Here is a 21,050-nt window from a genome sequence, read left to right as displayed (position 1 = left end):
GAGGGTAAACACACTTGCATGAAATCTGAACCCATCCAACTTTTTCAGTTCAGATTATATTAACCGCTTCCCTTTCCTGAGTCCTCCTTCCTCCCATGCATGAACCTCAAGCCAAATTTGTTGTTCGCTCATGCCAATTGAAAGGGCTTCCCTAATGCTGCTTTGTAGATTAAAGCTGAACTCATTTGTTTCCTTGCTCTTTACCTGTTTGTGATCCTTCACTCTGGGGACACTCAGGGAGGTAACAGTTAAAACTTGACGCAAGAGCTTATTTCTCTGTTGTATCAGATCAAAACCCACCTCTTACTAAAGAATCGTATTTGCAGTCTCTCATCACCACAGAGATTAATTGCGGCCAGCATGACAAAGACTCACAGAAAGCTTTAGCTGTATCTGTAATTAATCCCACTTTTCATCACCCCTGGCTTCACCTACTTTCCTGCAGTTCAGTTCACAGACAATATTCTGCACAAAAGAGAAGCCACCTACCTACTACCACAATAATTGCACCTCTTTTATGTTTGAGGGGGCATTTCAGAGCCTTTTCTGCACTAAAAGCAGAAGTATTGAACTTGAAGGAAAAACACCCTTCTAGAACTACAGTCCTAGAAGTCTCAGAGCTGATGCCTGTTCTCCGTGTGTCTTTCCTTATGCACGTTTCCAAAAAATCAGAAGAATGATCTAATTATTGGGATGCTGATCCAGACCAGAAGTGAATACCCGAATTACAGATGGTTACTTTTTCTTTATTTATTTATTTCATGTATAAACATAAATGGAAATTGGCAAAGTCTTTCAATATGTTTTTTTTTTTTTTTTTCCATGAGTCCCTATAGTGGACTACATTGTGTGCAAGTGGTATATATGTTTTACACACATATATATATATGAAAGAGCACTTTTAAAAAACGTATTTTTTCTGTCTTTTTAATCTCAAACAGACCCATAGGAACCTGATAAGCTGTTAATGAACAGCTCTTAACACAGCTCAAGACGAGGAGACCTCTGATGGCCTCTCAGACAGCCAGGAGGTAACTGAAGTTAAAAAGAAGGACTCCGTGTCTTGTGGATAGGATCCAGAGCCAAGGCACTTATTTTCCCATCTCTCATGGGCTGAATCCCAGCCTGCCACGTGCCTCAAGTCACTTCTGCTGAGAGCAGCTTGTGGTGTCCCATCTTCACAATGTCCCCTGAGATGTCTGGTCAGACCAACAATAATTTCCAGCAGCTAACTGAGGAGATCAAGGCCATACCTGTCTGTCTAGACAGAAAAAAACAACAGAGCAAGGATCCAGATTTGCCTCTCCCCTGCCCTGCTTTGAGAGACAGTTGGGGAACAATCTCACAGCAGCATTTATATCACAGCCATGGATATATCTCCAACATCACAGAATCACAGAATCACAGAATTTCTAGGTTGGAAGAGACCTCAAGATCATCGAGTCCAACCTCTACCCAATGCTAACAATCCCCACTAAACCATATCCCTAAGCTCTCTGTCTAAACGTCTTTTAAAGACTTCCAGGGATGGTGACTCCACCACTTCCCTGGGCAGCCTGTTCCAGTGTCCAACAACCTTTTCGGTAAAGAAGTTCTTCCTAACATCTAACCTAAAACTCCCTTGGTGCAACTTTAGCCCATTCCCCCTCGTCCTGTCACCGGGCACGTGGGAGAACAGGCCAACCCCCACCTCTCTACAGCCTCCTTTAAGGTATCTGTAGAAAGGTGTTAAACACAATCCTCTCTAGCCCAATGAGGTGATTCTTTCCTCATATTTTTGGCCACAGCTGCCATGCTGACATCCCTCAAATCCTTCCTGATTTGCGGTGTTCACTATCACCCTCTCTTTCTGGGAAAGTGTGAAGATTCCCAAAAAGTGATCAGAGAGGAGCCATCCTCTTATCTCAATCAGCTGGTGCTAGTGCTGTATAGTCTGCACAGCTCTCTGCTCTTCATCAGATTGCCATTGACACGGTCACACCGCAACCCAAGCTCTTTCAAAACAAAGCAAAAAGAGGAGAAATACTAGCATGTCATGTGTGGCACTTCAACACATAGGTGTGGGCCTTAGAGCGTGGTCTGGGAGAGAGATGCACTGGGGCAAAGCTTGGAAGGATCCTCCTGCCTTGTCCATGGGCAGCTCCAATGTTTACCTTTATCATCACAGAAGGGTTTAGGTTGGAAGGAATCTCGGGTTCAACCCCCTGAATCTTTTTTTTTTTTTTTTTTATTGTGCATTGCTGAGGTTGTCATATAAATGTGGTTCCAGGAGCTGCAGATTTAAGAGAAAAACAGCAAACCACCAGATTTACAATAGAACTATAAGTGTCAGCAATACTGTTTGTATTTCTGAAAATCTTAGTAAAGCCCAGTTGTGAATAAAGATGGAGCTAAGACTGAAGAGAGACCTGAGAAATCCAAGCCTGATCCTTTTCTTTTTTTTCCCCAGGATTCCTGTACCACCTCGGGGAGGTGGATCCCAGTACTTTTCACTGAAAACCTTGCATCTGTCTCATTTTGCGAGGCCAGGAACAGAGTGCTCACCATTTAGCATGATGGATCCATCTATGCTTCTTTGCCCTGTGTATAAAACTAGGACATAGCTAGTCCTGCTCTTTGGGAGCTATGAACTTGACATGTGTTCAGAAAAAAACTTGGTAACTGTTAACTGCAATTAATCCTTCGCATTACCTCCACACCATCAATATTCTTAAGGGATCAAGTTTTGGTGCATGGAAAAATTACTCACATTGACAAAGCACCAAATGATGATACTGCTAGATGAGTCTGCTCTTAGCATGTATTTCACAGACAGCATGGGACTATGTACCTGGAAAATACCAAACCCGGCAAAGCAGCCACTGATATGAAACTGAAAAAACATGATTTGCTAATTTACAACTAATAATTAAAAGGGCCTGTCAAGGAGCCAAGCTTCCTCAGCATGTGTTTAACATTACTTCTGAGAAGGTCATTGCTGACTTCTCAGGGAAGGGAGTTCCGGAGAGGGTACAGTAAGTGCACGGAGTTTAAATGAGCAGCCCCGGCGCAGACATTTCACAGTCTTTGGGGATGCACAAACAATTCTGCCTCGGCAGCACAGAAACAATGCCCTGTATTCACAAAGACTACAGGAACTTCAATATTGTGCAGAGGGGAGAGGAGGGGGGGTGAGGGAAGTCTTGAAATGCGGATAAATTGGTATTCACCAAGTGCCATTCTTTAATTTACAACAGTCTTTAACTTTGGAAGCAATTGCCAAGGTGCTCATAAAAAGAGAAATGATGAATATTCAGGATGTCTTCTGAATCCATTAGGCAACTGAGGATGAGGTCTCCATATGTATAACTTCAGCTGTTTTCACATGCTGGTAGAGAGAGTGCCAAGATGGCGTCAGGAAGAAAAATGTCTCCTAAAGTTGCCAATGGGGAGAGAGGAAAGAAAAAGAAAAAAAAAAAAAAAAAGTGTATATCAAGTGCATGGAAATGAAAATTTGTCTAAGTATATTAATTCAACCTAAACTTGCACTGCATGGCACTGTATGAATCTGGCTCTCAGAGTTCCCTGGCATGGCCAAGTCTGTGGACAGGTGTGCTAGTTAACATCAGATCAGTGCCGAGTTAAAAGCAGCCACTGAATAGTTTTCTTTTTCTGCACCAGCCCCTCCAAGGTGCTTGGAGAGAGTAAGAGAATGTAGCCTCCTGATGAGGAAAGACTCAGGCTAGATCAAGAAGAGGAAAAGCTCAGCCTACAGAGGCAGAGACAAGCACTAAGTGCCTGACCCTGCCTGAGGAAGAAGATGGTGATGGAGCAGGCTTTCTCTTTCAACCTCTCCCTCTGCTCCCACCTCCCCTCCTTGACTACCTTTCCAGCAGCCTAAATAAGGTACGAGAGGTGCTTACAGTCACAGTTGGTAACTGATGAGGAAAACGTGCAGTCCATCTCTTACATCCCAGAAAACAATGTCTCCTGGATGCCATGAATCCCAGAGGATCACAGGCTGTTTTTAATCACCAGAGGGTGGAAGAGACTTGTTTAAAGCCATGTGTACCAAACGTAGCCATTTCTCTCAGGAGTCCCAGACCTGGCATGATTCATTTTGTTTTCTCAGGGAGGAATCACCAGGGTTAGAAGAATAAATAACTCCATAGCCTTTTGAGTTCAATTGTTAGAGAGGCCAAGCCTCTTGTTTAGGAGAGGAGGCTTTAGCCACAGGTGTTATTGCCACAGCAGGCACAGGTGCACATAACCATGACACTCCTCTGGTCCATCAGGTCTTCCCTAAGACACTCCATAGAGACTCCTAAGAAACTCTCATTCACATTGAAAGCAGAAAGTTTATAATCTTCCTCGTCCCTGTCTGCTGGAGTGGTTGGTATCGTGACTTGGTACTCATTCAGGTTCACAGCCTATCTCTGGAACCTTTTTGGGTGCTTATGCAGTGGTACATCCCAAATTTGGCTTTTGAGAAGGAAGGGGCTTCCTCTGTGGGGCTGTATTGCCTATAAGCAGGGATGGGTCTTAGTCACTTGATTTTACCATCTATGGACATAAAATGTGGTGGACACAGTGGCGCATGGAGACACATGGAGAGGCCTGTCTGAGGAAGTACCTGATGAATTCATTAATCATTGTTACTGACCTTTAAGCAAGTAAGAGCCAGAAGCAGATGACCAGATAGTGCGTGAGGCTTCACTGCAGATATCAGCTTATCACAGATTCCTAGACCCAGCTCAGGAACCTTCAGGTATGTGATTTACCCCTCCCCTGCTCCTAAGCACAGATATAGGGAGCAAGCTGTACCTCACACATGAAAGATGCTCTACCTGCCTATCAAGAATGATTAGATTATACACTTGACTGTTTTAGTCATTTGCTTAGTCTTCGGTCTTGTTTCTTTGTTTTTCCATGTTTGTTTCTCACCCACCTTAAATAAGAAATGCCAACCCACCTGGAGCAAGACCCCTAGAAGCAGTTGACTTGGTAAAGACAAGTACAATTCCTCAGACTCAGATCATCTAGCAACAGAATTTGAGTTCATTTCAGTTCAGGGCTAAGTTTCTTACTCTTTGCAAGTATTTATGGAACTCTTTGTGTTCACATAGCTCAGCTTTCTAGGGTGTTGTGTGTCTTTTAGGACAGCTTTTTTTCTGACCAGTCACTCATTATATCCCATGTGGGACGGGTCCACACTTCTGGTCAGGCTGTTCCCAATCTGTGATGGAATGAGTGAAACACAATACATGAGAGAGAATACTTCCATCATTAATTCCCAGCATCTACATTCACACACGAGTACCTTGCCCACATGCAAACATGGGCATTTGCAAGAACAATAAGAACTCAGAAATGTGCTGAATAATCCCTCATTTGAGTGTTCACAGGAAGCTGTCAAAAAGGAGGAGAGTGGTATAAACACGCTGATCCAAAGCTGTTCATAGAATTGCTCTGTGGATGTGTTCCACAATTGTCTTTCCTCACTGTACACTCAGCTGTGATCACCAGGAGCACACTGGGGCACAGGCAACACGAGCACATGCTTTTCCCACTGCTTCTAAGGTTAACATGAATAATGTTCCACAGTCTGTTATTGTGGAAATACCAGTGATCATCTTGCAAAAACAAGCCAAAGAATTATAGCTAGACACTAATAAGAAGGGACCAAACAAAGCATCTCCAGGATGGCAGAATAACACCGCTGCAGTGGCAAACAGCATAAAACAGTTCCAAAGCAGTTTTCCCTGATCTACTGTCAGCAGTCATCCCTTATGCAGCACTCTGAGGAATTCAGCAGCACAGCGCGTTCGGGGCTTGCAGCAGCAGAGGCTGCACTGAGGCGTTCAGTTCAGCTGGTGAGCTCCAGTCTGTCAGTGGTGTGATTAGCCATGGTCTGAGAAGGTAGCCAGCAGTGTCTGCATTCCAAACCACAACTAAAAGTCTCTTTCACAGTTCATTGCATTGCAATGAAAATTAATTTTCCTTCATCATTTTATTCTCGTAAAAAAAAAAAAAAAAAAAAAAAAAGAGAGAGAGCGAGACTTACTAGGACAGAAAACCCACAGGGCACTTAGCTGAAGGAGCTCTCTGAAAGAGGCTTTAAAGATGGAAGTCTTGTCTGTCATCTCAGCTGCTAAGTAATACTAGTGGTGGGACTCTTGGAAAAATTAGTACAAATTGCATTGCAGAAAGAACGGCTGCAGAGATGTTTCTGTGTACTTTTATGGTTGCGGTGAAGACCAGTGGGTGTTAAACTTGTCTTCAGGGGTATAATTTGGGTAAATCTCAACTTTCAAGTCTCCAGTCCCTGAAGTTAAAAGGCAGATTCCCCACCAGCCACTGCCCTGTTTCCAGATCTTGCACTTACAACACTGTGTGCAGGTAGGTATTCGTGCCACCAAAAATCATGGCAAGTCTTCCAGAAGTGTCTGTATTCAGAGTGGTTGGGTATATATTTTGGAAGCTATGATGACTTTCCCAGGCCTTTCTTCCTGAGACAAAATGAAAAGCACCAGTTAAAAACAGAACCTCTACACATTTTTCCCCTGCTATGAATACCCGTTTTATCTATTTTTCTGCTTTCTTCCATCAGGAAAAGTAGTATTTTATGTGAGTTATTGCACATGTTGGACACTGCCAGTTAGAACCAGACTGTTATCCTATTGCCCTGGTATTCTTTAGCATCTGCTGTCACTGTTTGGGATATCCCCAGCTCCGGTCCTATGAAGTCATTTCACATGGTTACCTGTGATCAAGTGTAATGAAAAGGCTCAGATCACTTAGAGATTATCAGTCCTGGTTCTGGTCTCCAATATTTTCATTCCTCTGTCATGGGAGATTCAGGTCCAGTTATTTGTATAAAGGCAAGTCCAAAACTCCAAGACCAGCAAAATTAGAAGACTGAAGTTCTTTGTGTTTCTTCTCCACACCAATGGCAACAGTGGAGACTTTCCACGTTGTAGTGTCTAAGTGCTCCATCATTGACCACCTCTTGAGAAGACTTAATGTTATGCCTCATGATCCTCCATGCCCTTTTCCACTCCTCAGTTGTTTTTACTCTTACATGGAGAAATATTATAGAATTAACTGCAAAGAACCAGCTGAGCTGCTTTTCATGGGTGAAGGGCTGACCATGATACTGCTGGGATTTGAATCTCTATATTTAGGGGTTCTGTTTACAACAAACTTGACTTATTAATAGACAAAGTCATCTATTCAAATGCAATGAACTTAAACTTTTTCTTTTTTCTAACAGCATAACTTTATTCACTTCAATGGAATTGCATTTGGTTTACACAGGTGTGAGGGGGAAATCAAGTAGCATATAGAAATGTTTTCATTTGAAATATTTTTGGAAAAGAGGGGTAAAAAAGCTGCTTTTAGACCAATGCAAACATTTTCATGGAAATTTTCATTAGGGTCAAAATTTTCTGGACAAAAACTGGAAATGATTTTTTTTTCCTGTAAAATAGCTTGATATTCAAAAATCCCACAAACATTTAAATGGAAATCTAAATATTTTCACAAAAAAAAAAATAATTGTATTTTTAAAGCTCTTGGTTTCCATTTTTTATCGAGAACTGAATCGTTTTATTGAAAATACTTAGAAAAAGTAGACTTTTTTTTTTTCAAAATTTCCCATAAGATCTTTTACTTAATCAAATTTAACAGAAGAATTAAAAGAGATATGAATATCAAACCAACAAAAAATTATCAGAATTGAGCCTGGCAAACTAACTGTGGAGGTTAACATACATGAAACTCAGGATGAACATGAGCAGTGTAAACTACATGTTTAAGATGTTTCTGTTAACATATTTAATAGTGGGGCAAGTGAAGGACATGGGAAAGGTTTTTGCTGAATTTAGTTTTATGCAAGTTGTATGAAATCTAAGAAGGAATTTAAATTAAAATGGTGGAAAGTGGAATAAAAACAAAAATGGATCATGAACAACAACCATCTCTGTACACTTTGAGTGCATTCAAGACACTGATGTCCCTAGTATAATATACTCAAAAATCATGTAGTCCATGGGTTCCAAAGACATGTGCTCTGACACACCATTAGCTCATGGCAAGTGAGGCACAGCCAGGCAATTATAAACATCTGTGTTCTGCAGATGAGTGTTTGGTAGTCAGTCACATAGGTGTCCTCAGGAAATTCCAAAAACTTCAGAGCTTGTTTTGTCCCACCATTGGAAACCTCTTCTCTAGGTACTGGTATGTTTAGCACTGTAACAGACATACTCCAGAGCTGGGTAAACAAAACAGTATTTAAGGCTGGGTCTCTTTCTCCTTTTTAACAGCAACAAACAGTCTGAATGCATGCCTTCATTTAAATATGATTCAGCACAGCAAAGTGCTGAGGTTTCATTCATCTAAATGTAATTTAGATGAAATGTAATGTAATGTCATTTAAATGTAATGTCATTGCCTTATAACACAGAATTAATTAAGATACAACAAGAAAGCATGGTTATGCAAGGTTAACAGAAGACCCAGTCTGAAGAGGGGTCAATCCTACAGTGCTTTAAGAGTACAGTTACTGAAAACAAAGAAAAGAGGAAGATATCTGTAGAATCAACCTAACAGTGAATGGCCCCATCTCAATTCTATTTGCATGGTACACTCCAGTGTCAGCCAAGAAGTACAGGTACCCAGTCAGATATAAGCAAACAGTGCTGGCTGAGTGTGGTGGGGACCAAAGATACCCCAAACTTCCTGGAAGGACCTGGCAGGAATTACAGTTGCCTGAATCTCTTACCCAACCTCCTCCCCTAGTCCTACTAGCCTGGGGGTGACTAAAATTTAGGTGATCACAGAGGCCATAGACTGAGTGAATGCAAGACAAAAAAGAACAAGAAGAAACAGTTTGATCAAGAGTTAAAAATAAACTCTAGTATGCTTTTGCTCAGCTGTATACCTGACAAACTGTTTTTAATAATATAAAATTTATGACAAGCTGAAATATTCCTGAAAATTTTGTGACATCATCCCAAGAGGCAGTCCATGACTGCTTCACTTGCATTAGATTGGCCATAGCAAAAAGCACTGAAATCATTATTTAGGTTAAAAAAAAAAAAAAAAAAAAAAAAAAAAAAGAAAGCATGGGGAAGAAACTGAAGGAAATGAGAGTCATCACACCACCCTAGCTGCCCCAGAAGAATGAAAATCCAGAAGCCGCTTTCTTTCAGGGAAAAGAACCAGGAAGGAAGTTTTCAGCAAAATAAGGACAGCAAACGGGAGGTCAGGCTTCCCCTTGAGCAAAGAGGGAGAATTTCTTTCATGGGGTTGCTGTCTGAGTCTAACAGGAAGAGACTTAAGAGGTTACATCTGCTACGTTTCCCCAAGAGATCACTGAGAGTTGACTTGACTGCCCTTCAGCCATCTACACAAGGAGACATGTTTCCCCTATCAGAAAAGAGCATAACAAGGTCTAGTGACTACAAGATGAAACCAGCAGAATTAAGGCACGCTGGTTATAACAGGGAATGCATTCAGTCACTGCAGCAACCATCCTAGATGTATGACATTCTCTCATGATGTGAGGTCTCTGAATCAAGGTAACATCTTTTGAAAAATAAGCTTTAACTTCTAGGTACTAAAGTAAGTACTAGGTACTTAACTTCTAAAGGTACTAATTTTTTTATGCAGGACTTATCAAATTTAAACCCATGGCCTTTGACAGGAATTTATGTTAGATAACCATAAGATAGCTGTTTCTCCTGCCTTAAAATCTGTAGAACTGCAGAGGAACAAAGCTTAAATTGTCTTTTTGCAAATATTGTCATAATAATCCTTCTTCCACATGAAACTTCCAAAGCATTTTATGAAACATTAATAAATATAAACCTGTGTTCTTGAAATAGACAGTCAGGAAAAGTCCAAGTCTCCTGGAGCAAAGTCTTGTCCTATGAACTATTGGCACAATTCAGAGTATTTAATGTGTGGGAGCATGAATACATTTTAAAATAACAACTCACCATAGCCACCAAAATGTTGTGTTTTATTCCAGTTTATCTTATAAATCTTATAAATTTATTTGTCTTGTATGATATGATTAACTTAGTGTAACACGGACTTCAGACTAATCATTACCTCAGTCATACCTCTGAAACCAAGGACCAGCTGCAAAGAACTCTTCAATCAAAGACAGGTGTCATCAGTTATAGGCTGGCTTCTTCGCTCCCCCATTTGCCTCTTCATTCACTGAGGCTCAGAGAGGATCGTGCTGCAAGTCTCTCAGCTGGTTATCTTTCCTCCAGTAAAGCTAAAGAAAGGAGGAGAGGAGAACAGCTGCTCGGAGCACCCCTTCCCTGAGGGCTTTGGGAGCTGTGCAACAGGCTTAAAAAAAAAAAAAAAAAAAAAAAAAAGTCCTCAAACTATGGCCAAAAATTCTTGTAGACTAAGACTCATACAGCTGAGCCAGGATGCAATCTCATTCCTGACCTTACAGGCAATACCAATAACTTCCAATTTTTCTGGGCATAAATTATCCTGATTGAAGAACCTTAAGAACAATGCCCCTATGTCATGGCTTTTCCATAATTGTCCACCATGAATTTATTTGCAACTTTTTCATAGATCCTCTGGTCTTGCCAGTAGTCATGGACACACAACATGGAGTGATCTGATTTTCCCATTCATTTCTTCTGCTGTTTGCCTTTCTTTTGGCATTAAGCATGGAGAGAGACTGTGTCCACCTGGGTTTTTAAAGAGCCTACTTGCCGCAGATGCTACTGCAAGTGTCATCATTATTTTCACTACTAGAGTCATTATTCCATGCTAAGATGCCATGCAACAAAATGAGGTATCTGGCAGACAGCCTAATAGATTATAGATCATGCACTGTCAGACACAAGCGGTACTCATCTTAACATTTTAATACCTTTAAAAGCGGTGATAAATTATCAAGAAAGGTAGTATAAAATGTAGGATAAAGTGTGGACTCATATTACTTCAGGATTTCTACTACATGGGGACCAAAGGAGAGGTGCAAAGGGGGGTGGATCATGTTTTTTATTGCTTGGCTGCAATGTCAAAATTGGGTTGGCTTAAAATATTTATGACATGAGAGAAAGAAAATATGTGAATTACTCAGAACTTAATGTGTGTACTCTCAATGTGCTTCACATTTTCTTTGGTTGGGGACAGCAGAGTGGGGAATTGAGGATAACTTGTTTACTGCCAAACAGCTCTCCGTAGTACCTAGTTTTGCTATGTATTAAAAATCACAACTGGGGCCAGGAATGCTGGGGCTGGAATTAAAGACAAGAACACACAATAACTTTAAGTAATGGCAGAGAGATTTAAATAGCACACATCAGCAGAAAAGAATGGGGAAACCTACAGTACACTGACTTCATTGATACCCCATTTATCAGCAATTACTGACTCCATTAAAGGCAGAGTTTACAGCAGACAGAGAAACAGAGCCTAAAATATGTCCCAACAGATGGACGGAGAGTGTCAGTGATGCCGTATTTCAAAGGCATCTGCAACTTTGTTATCATTGTACATGGAGTCAGAAAGACAGTGAAAAACACTGGAGTAAGGGCCAGCAAATGATTTACTTGACCCTGCATGGGCAGAACTGACAGCAAAAACCTCATTAATTCCTCAGGTCATTCTGGAAGACATTAATTTGGTTTGGACTCGGGACGAGGGGAGATTTTCCAGACATACACCAGGAATTATGAAATCTCTATAGCCAGAGGAAAGTATGTCCAAATCACTTTCTGCATAAATCAAGCTGACTTTCTGAAGAAGGATAATATGCCTAATCAGAGGAGTTATGGAACTTCTTGTACTTATTAGACAGAAAATAAAACAGTATTTTATTTGATAATCAGCTTGGGGAAGATTTTTTTTTTTCTCTTTCTCTTACTGCTGTCTTCTTTTGCCAAAGATGAGCTAGAAAAAACTCTGATGTGTGAATAACTGTGTGTTCACAAAGGAATATATGTGTATGCATACACGTATATAGGTAATATACATACATAATTATAGTCAGTCCACTGTACTTAAGCATCTTTGGCCTTTTACATCCATGCTGCTAAATGTGTAGGACCACCACCTTCCCTTTCCGACCCTGTTTAACTCCTACTAGCCCTCAGTCAGAAGCATTTGGGAAAGCAGGGGGGCAAGCATAGCAGAGCTGCTCTTGAGGAAGTAGCTCTCACACCATGCTTCTGCTCCTGTATGGTCCATCTCCAGCCCAGACACCAATGAGACCTTCACTTCACAAAGGACAGATCAAAAATGAATCCAGCCTGCAGGACTCTAGTGTAAAGACAGCATGTGTGAGCAGGAGCCCTCCTGTGGAAGGGAATCAAGCCAAAAAAGGTCCCTCCCCAGAGGAGCACCAGCAGGGTGTCCCCAGTTTTGTGACAGTGAGCGCTAACCCAACAGCCAAAAAATGCCCCTGTAAGCTGTAAGCTGTAGAGCTGTGGAGCTGTAAGGATCCCCCAGCCCCCCCACCGTACATGCTTTCCAGTGCTTATACATAAGCCCTTGCTGCACAGGGTATCTTCCTCCATACAAGATGCATTCATCATGTTTAGAGAAGGGTTATCTCTCCCTGAAAAGAACATGCATTAGTACTTTTTACTCATTCAACACTGGACACTCCCTATCAACAACAGCCTGCCGAAAGGGGAGAAAGAGGTGAATTAATCACTGGAAGAGACAATTTAAAGGAGTTTGGCTATAAAATGGAGTTCATTAGGAGGCCATAACGTATCACAGACTAACAAGCAGCAATTTCCCCACCTCTGTTGTCCTAGTCAACAATAAGCAGTGCTAATTGCATTGACACCGCACCGTGGGATGTCCGCCAACCCTCTTTTAACTACTTCCATAGAGCACAAAAAGTCACACAAAAAGTTATTTTGTCTGTTGCAAATGCACGTCCTCTTTCAAAATGCTTAGCTCCTTATCTCCTCAGACTGAGAGAAAACAGTATTAAGTGCTCTGCAGTTTTCACTGTGGCGCTGCGATTATAATAATAATCACATTACTTGGCTCTAGCATGGCACTTAGAGATCTCAAAGTGCATTACAAATGTGCATGGTATAGACAGCATATCACTATAGGCACAGAACCAAACAAACCCTAATTGGGAACACAGCACTTTCCCCTATCCATCCTCCATGATATTGCAGTATCTATTTTCCTTGCTTTTTCTGATTTCCTTGTTTAAATTACATTAGCTGTAAAGTACAAAATATTTTGTCCTAGGTTTAAGATTTCCCTCAATTTTAGTTTCATATTATTAATATGCAAAACAGATCTACGAAAAGCACTGTCCCTATAGGGGACTGGGTTTAGAGTAAAAGGAGAGGTAAAACAGGGACTGAAATACATGAGTGACCAAGTTAGTTGTTTGTATAGTGCTGCCCATCTGAACGGCTTTTGACTGAGTCAGAACAAGCCAATTCTTCTAAGGCTAAATCACAGTTCAGTCCTTCATAGGGATGTTAGCTTGTGACCTTAGCTCTATGCAGCGTGCTAGGATCTAACACAGAATAAGTATTTTACTTTGGAAGCCGTTGCTGCTCATCAGCTGCAGGAGTACCAAATGAGGCTAGCTGGCCACAGGGAGCCATGTGCTTGCCGGTCACCTGAATGCTGTCACTGGACAAGGCTGTGTTCTTGGTATTGCGATGGTGAGAGGAAGGCATGATGAGACAGCCTGGAAGCTCAGCCATGAGAAGGCAAGCAACTGTGAAATATTTTGTTATGAGCAGGGTAAATGATGGAGACAATTTACCATGTGCGCATAATATTTCTTTATTGAATTTATGCAGTCTGTTTAAAAATGTGAATAAAACTAACCTGGGGATGAGTTCTCATGTATGCTCAGACTGTCTCTCTAGCAATGTAAAGGGACTGAAAATACAAGTGAATTATACATGAGACCAGCTTATATGACTAGTGATAAAAACTGACCTCGGTGTAAAAGAAAATGAGACGACAGGAAGAACTCTATTCAGTCATGAAAACCCACTGCCAGAATCTAGCGTAACACATATTTTTAAGGAAAATGACCCTGTTTCAAATAATTGAGGTTATTCAAATATTGGCAGATGTATTTTTCCCCAACTCTCCGTGCTTTTTCTTTTCCCTCTTTTCCTTTTTTCTCTTTTTTCTCCTCTGTCCTTCCCTTTCTTTTTCTCCTGTTTTCCTCCCCTTTCCCTTCCCTTCTGTCAACATGAAGACTGAACCCTAGCTAACTTTGGTTTGGTTAGCTAACAGATTGGTTTCCATTCAGTTCCTGCTAAATTTTGCTTTCAGATTCTAATGTTCAACACAATACTACAAAACCTAAGTTGAAAATATGGTAATAACATGTTTGCTTGTTGGTCTTGTTTTTAAATATTTCCCTAGGGATTTGTAACAAATCATAAAAATATTTTCTACTGGTCTTAAATATTGTAAAAGCTTATTTAATTTAATCAAAACTTAAATATTAAGCCAAACTTCATTGCACAATGTGTTCCTTTAATGGAAAGAGCTAATGAAAAACACACTAGGCCAAATTCACTCTATTTTCTTCACCAGGGAGATTATTTGCTCCTTTATTACTGAGGATCGTTTGTTTTGCTTCATTTTGCTGGGAACAGTCTGCAAATTTGTATAATCAGACTGTGTTCTGCACATATTTTTCATGGTTCTTCTGAAAGAGTTTTGTCCTCATTTCTACCCCTGGAATGGTGTTTTTTTTGTTTGTTTTTGTTTGTTTGTTTGTTTTTGGTTGGTTGTTTGTTCTTTTGGTTTTGGTTTAGGGTTTTTTTTGTTGTTGTTGTTTTTGTAACGTGAATCTTGGCTGGATGACTCACTGGGACACTAACTTTATCTTCATCTTTTACAGTAACTGGACTGGAGTAATTTTTGTAACTGTATCTGAGATTTTTTCCCGCTTTGAACTCACCAGTCATACTGTCATGTGTTAATTTTAGTGATTACACAAACTAGACTCTAGCCAATAAAGTTACTGTAGTCAAACGCATGGCTCTAATCCAAATCTCTCTTACTTTATCTTCAGTGAAGTAACTGTTACTTCATGCTATGAATGGACTACAATCAAATAAAAATATTCATCGTGATAGCTTGTCAGCAGAACAACACACAGTATTCCTTCCTCTGGTATACAGTCTGGGATTTCCTACAATTACATTCTGCCTAAAAATGCCTAAAAGTCTCCTATCTGGGTTATAGAAGGAATGTTACTCAATAAGGAAATAAAAAAGGAAATTGTTCTATGTTTTAGTTTTCATTCAGGTAAAATCCCAGTTCTGAAGGAGCATAGAAGCATATGCTTAAAATGAAGTATGTGTTCAAGCCCCCTTGAAGCCAGGTAGATTGTAAGCATATGCTGAAATGCTTATTTAAATTGGGGCCTTAATTATTATGTGCTATGAGATTGAACTATGTTTAATATTATTTTCATACATCTATATTTATATATGTGTGGCTGGGTGTGCAAGGATATATGTAAGCTGCTCGCTAAAAAATAATAAAAATGAAAAGAAAAAAAGTTCACTCTCGCCCCTTCCCATAAAGTGACAGATTATTTGATGTTTTTGACAGGCAAGGTTTTAATGTTTAGTTGAAATGGCCATTTTTTCAATGAAAGAAAAATGAGTCTGACTTCGCTTTTACTAACCTTTCAGGCATTGTCTGTTGCATGTGCACACACTGCTGCCAGGATCCCATTCCATCCTTGCAGGCCTGTGCAGAGTGATCAGGCACATCTCGTTCAAGGAGAGTGAATCTCAACTGTCATCTCTTTTTCTGTGCTTTAATGAATCAGCTATCATTTTAATTCATATCTTTTTTCTAGTTCCATCAATTATTTCCATCATTTATGAATATCAAGTTACATGTTACACGTTACATGTAACGGTGGGTTTTCTCCATGATAAATCTCTGTCCCATCAGTTTACTGCTTGAATAGCTCCACAGAACTTTATCTAATACCACTGGCCTGTGCCCTACCAAGACAAGCTAGTGTTTCTGATGTTGTGCAAATGCAGGTAACTGATAAAATGTGGGTGCGGGTGTGTATGGGGAGGGGGTTAATAAGTTATCATAAATACACAGGTTAAAAAATGTTTTATAGACCTTCAAATGTAAGCTAAGGAGAAAATGAAAACTTTGAGGAGGGATTTGATTGAGGAGGAAAAGATGTTTGATTCCATGCAAGGATAAGGAGCAGACACAAGTGAAACAGCATAGACTGTCCCAAGCAAGGGACAGAAATATGGTCCAGGAGGAAAGCAGCACACTGGTAGGAAATGAAGGAAGGTAAAGCAGAGTCCTAAGGGCTTTTGGAAGGCAGGAAAGTGGTTTTGAACTGAATTCAGCAATGGATAAGAAGGTGACAGGGGATGGGAGCAACACGAACCTGTTTCTTAGAATGAGAAATAATCCAGCCACAAAATCCTGTATCCATTAAAGTTTTGAGAAAAGAGGGTTCTTTTTGTTGTTGTTGTTGTTGTTGTTTTGTTTTGTTTTTCTGATCTTTTTTTAAAAAAAGAGGATTTGCAATTGTTGAGCTGTAAAGCCAGGTCTTGGTAAAGCATTGCTTGTAAGGTAGTGACAGACCTGCCAGCAAGGAGATGCAATCAGGCTGGGAAAGCTTGGGCTTGTTGTGAGTGTACCTTTGGAGACTTCAGCTCACAGCTGGGCATCATGCAGCTCCCAGGGCACATTAGTCCACAACATCACATCCAAAAGCTACATGGAAAGAGGGGTAAGAAAGGCATAGAAATGTCAGAAGCATTGCAAAACTGATTATTGGTACAGCTAGGCGGATATCCCCATTTCAGGCACTTGCTCAAAACATTGTCCACCAGACAGTGGCCCTTGTGGACATCCTCCAAGACTTGGTGAAGGAAAACAACCAAAGACACATGGAAAGAAGGCAACTCTGAATTCTTCTGGTGCATTTGCTTATCCCCCACCTCCCTCCTCACAAGTCAACTGCTCTCCAGTCACTTCTAGTCATATTTCAAGGGTCTACCACATTCACCCTGTGGGCAGGTGGGCACAACAGCAGGGACTGAACATCTAAGTCCTTTCTGATCCCCTCTGCATCCAGGAGGCAGGGAGTACTTGTCTGAAGAGATATGTTACATACCACTGACTAGTGAATAAGAAGTCATGAACAAAGAACAAGGCAGAAAAGAGACTTCTGTTTTTAAAGGCAGACCTTGAGCAAAGGTGAGGATGCCCAGGACTCCTGGGTTCTGCAGCTGCCTCCAGCAGATTTCTTGCTAACTTTGTCCCCATTCAGCATTAGCAGTTGCTGCCAACTCCCATAAATGTATCTCCCATATGGCACTTGAAGACTCTAGCCCTATTACCCAATAAGCAAGAAATACGTGTTGTCATTAGGTTTTAATCACAGCTGGGCTCAACCAGGATGCTCAGCAAAACCCCCAAGCCAGTTGGTGCAGCTCTGTCTCTCTTAGCATGCAGAAGGCAAATGGCTGCAGGGATGTTTTATGTTTCTGTTCCATCCCTGAAGTTTCCTCTTGTTTAGAAACCTCCTGGATACAAGGGAGATGAATTATTGATGTGCCAGCCTTGGGAAGGAAAAAGCAAGACAAGATCAGAAAAAGGGAAGGGACCTTTGTCTGGAGTAAACTGTATAAAAAAACAGGACATTGGTTCCCAAGGAGCTGCACACAATAAAGAGAAATCAGGCTACCATGGTCTGTGTGGTTTATAAACTGCTAATCACGGGTGATTCAGTGCATACCTCTAGCTTTGCTGCACGCACACTGGGTACAGCAGTTGCACCGTTGCCCCCAGCCTCTGGGGCTGGCCTTTAGGACCTGGACGAAGCCGTGACTGTGTGCCATATACACCAGGGTGATGCTCAGCGAGAACAACAGCCATCTGGCCACACACAGAAAGTATTTAAGCAGAATTAGTCTCAAAAAGGACTTTTTCAATTGCACATGGCCTGCAGCAGGTGCATCCCTTTAAAGTGATACCACCATGCCCTCTGGCAGTAAGACACAGGAGTTGAGGAGTTCACCTGCATATGCATGAGTACTCTCATGTCTGGTTTGATTAGCCCCATCAGCTGGGACATTGCTTTTCTGCATGATTAATATGTGTGGCATTGTACCACTGATATCTTCCTACTTCTCTAAAGCTCCTATATATGGCTCACCACCGGCCACTTCCCCCTCAGCTGTGCATGCTGAAGTCAGGCAGGAAAGTTGCAAAAACACTTGTTCACTCTTCCATGTAACTATGTCTACACTATTCTTAGAAAGTAGAGAGACATGCTCTAAAACCTTACAGCACATCTCTAGGTACCTGCAGCACCCATGTCATCTCACCACCGTGCCTCTGAACCCCCAGAGCAACCACAGGGGCAGTGGCCACAGCATAGGGTGCCTAAAGAGGACCTGCTGGGGCTGCTGAGCTTCAGAAAGGTCACCCTCACTTTGTCCTGGCCCTGGAAAGATGAAAACAAAAATAAGTCAGGCTGAGATGCTTGTGGCCAATGTTTGTAGATGAAGAATAACTGAAAGGTGCTGCTTGCCAGGAAAGAGAAGCAAAGAACTGGTCTTTCAGTTCAATTGCAAAACCAAACAAGAGAGGAGTGCAAGGGGGAAGATCTGCTTGAAGTAGACCTGAAATGTGTGTTGGTTTGGGGTTGGGGTTTTCTGTTTCGCAAATAAAGAAATATTGGAGGAAAAAGAAGTTCGAGTTGAAGCCTGTATTTTGGTTCCTTCTTGACTTTTTTATGTCATTCTCAAGCAGTTTCAATAAAACTGAAATAAATCTGAAACGAATATTGGTTTTGAATAATGTTACTGAAAGGCTGTCTTTAAAATGTCAACATTAAATGTATGAATGTTTTCAAACTTGTTTAACTACAACAATTCATCTCCCCTTACAGCAATTTTGTATTTATCCTAAATATGTGTTCACCCATGGGAAAAAAAAAAAAAAATTGTGGCTAAAAATTGTTACCCTGCATTATTTACCAGTATAAATTTTCACATGAAAAAATCTTACCAAAAATAAATGTCATCTGGTAAATAACCCATCTGATTGGATGCTGCTTATAAGGGTGGACAGGGTCAGAAAATGTCATGACCTCCCTAGGTTTGACAGTTGGCAGCAGTGAATGGAAACCTCTTCCTATAATAGGACAAAAGATGTTTTAGGACTGCATTGGCCTCCAAGCCTATGAGTAAGTTAAGGAGCCCCTATAACAACACAAAGCGGGGGGAGTCAGCACAGGCCGTTTAAAAAAATAACAATGGCTAGTCAAGGGTTTCAACATTTTTGTCTACATTTTCCACTCAATATTTATTTCGCTTTTTGGTTAAAAATAAGGAAGAGCAACACTGATTCTTGAGTTTTGCCATCTTCAGAAAGTTTGTCTTCGTGACTCTAAGAATTGCCTTATACAGAACAAATACCTGCATGCATTGTGGAAGGCTTCAATCATTTGATTACTACTAGTAGTAGATTAGTATTTACTTTGTGTTCAATTTGCTCTTTTTTTTTCTGTAGTGCTGTTGTACCTTGTCACCACAGATTGGCCAGCGCTGCCGTCTTTTTCCCCTTTGGTTTCCTCTTTACTAATTCATAAAAATCCACAGAGAGGGGGATTCCTCATGCAGGAACTGAAGCATCCGCTGTCTGCCCCTAGTCAAGGGCATCTCCTTGCACCCCTGGGCTGGAGCAACCAGCCAGCAATGCCAACATCCATCATCAATGCCCAACCACCCTCCAGCAGTTTCATCTGTGAGCCTTCAAAGATCTTGATGGACATCCATGAACACAGCCTCCCCCCACCCCAGCACCAGTGCATAGAGCAGGACTGAGCAGAGCAGCATTTCAGCCACTAGCCCTGATCTCTGGTGTGCTTGTCGCCTCCCCGGCTGGGGGGATTGACCCTCCACATCCCCTGCCGCCGGCCAGGGCTGGTCCTGCCCCCCTGGTGAGGCCTCCCACCAAGCAGCCAGAGCCCCAGGAAGGACAGGCCAGGGACCGGCCACTCCTCCTGATGAAGATAAATCATGCCGTGCAGATCAGCAGACTATCTGCTGTGTCCATCACCTACCACTCGATTAGCCATAATGAGCCCTGGATGAGCCTGCACGGAGGAGTTGAACTGCTTAATTTGTTGGACTGGTAAGACCTGAAGACCACAGAGGCGGCAGCAGAAGCACACTGGAGCATACCTAGCAAATCCACAGAGATAGCAGTCGTTAATTAACTCTCTGTGTTTATTTGGAAGGACAGCCATGCAGGGGATGAGTTTTAGCCTCTGGAATCCAACACATTTGGTTTCTCACCTCATTCTCCCAAAGCAGATTTTCTCAAGGTTTTCAGACACATTTATGGAAAAACTGTCCTTATTTTTGCATTCCTATTTAAATATTGCCTCCTGCTTTTTGATGCACAGTTTGATTTGCTTCCTTGCTTTGAGATTGCCAGCAGAGATTTCCAGTCTGGTCCTACAGTACAGCAGGACTCCATGACAGTCCCAAGATGCTTTCTGAAGCAACTCGGCAGCAGCCATCAACTGCAAACCATACCCAGACCAGACCAGCACACTGCAGGGATGTGCTGAGGGCTGGCAGAAAGGGGGGGGGGAGAATTTGAGCCTAGAGAAATTCCATTGCACAGATACACAGGAGAGAGTACACAGGTCCAAATGCATCTGGCATTTAGACAGCAGAGGCAAGCTTATCTCTTGCATTTTATAATGAGAAGGCGGTGGGCCAGATCTCCAAAGGCATTTAGGTGCTTCGATATTTAACCTCCCACTGATTTCAGTGGGAGGCCCACAAGGAAATTGTGTGTCTAATTATGCTTGGAGGTCTGGCCCTAGAGCTCTGCTTTCCTGCATTGTTTATTTCCACTTCATTCATTTCTGCCCATGAAGGGAGTGGACAGCCTCCTCTCTGCCCCTTAGCCACCTCAGTATGGCAAGTTAGTGCTGGGAGAGCCTGGCCCCAATGCCAATCCAAAGCCTTCCAATCCACCTCTGGCTCAAAGCTGTCTGTGCA

Source organism: Netta rufina (assembly GCF_964035555.1).
Source record: "Netta rufina genome assembly, chromosome: 3".
NCBI classification, from domain to species: Eukaryota; Metazoa; Chordata; class Aves; order Anseriformes; family Anatidae; genus Netta; species Netta rufina.
This window is presented reverse-complemented; position numbering follows the sequence as displayed.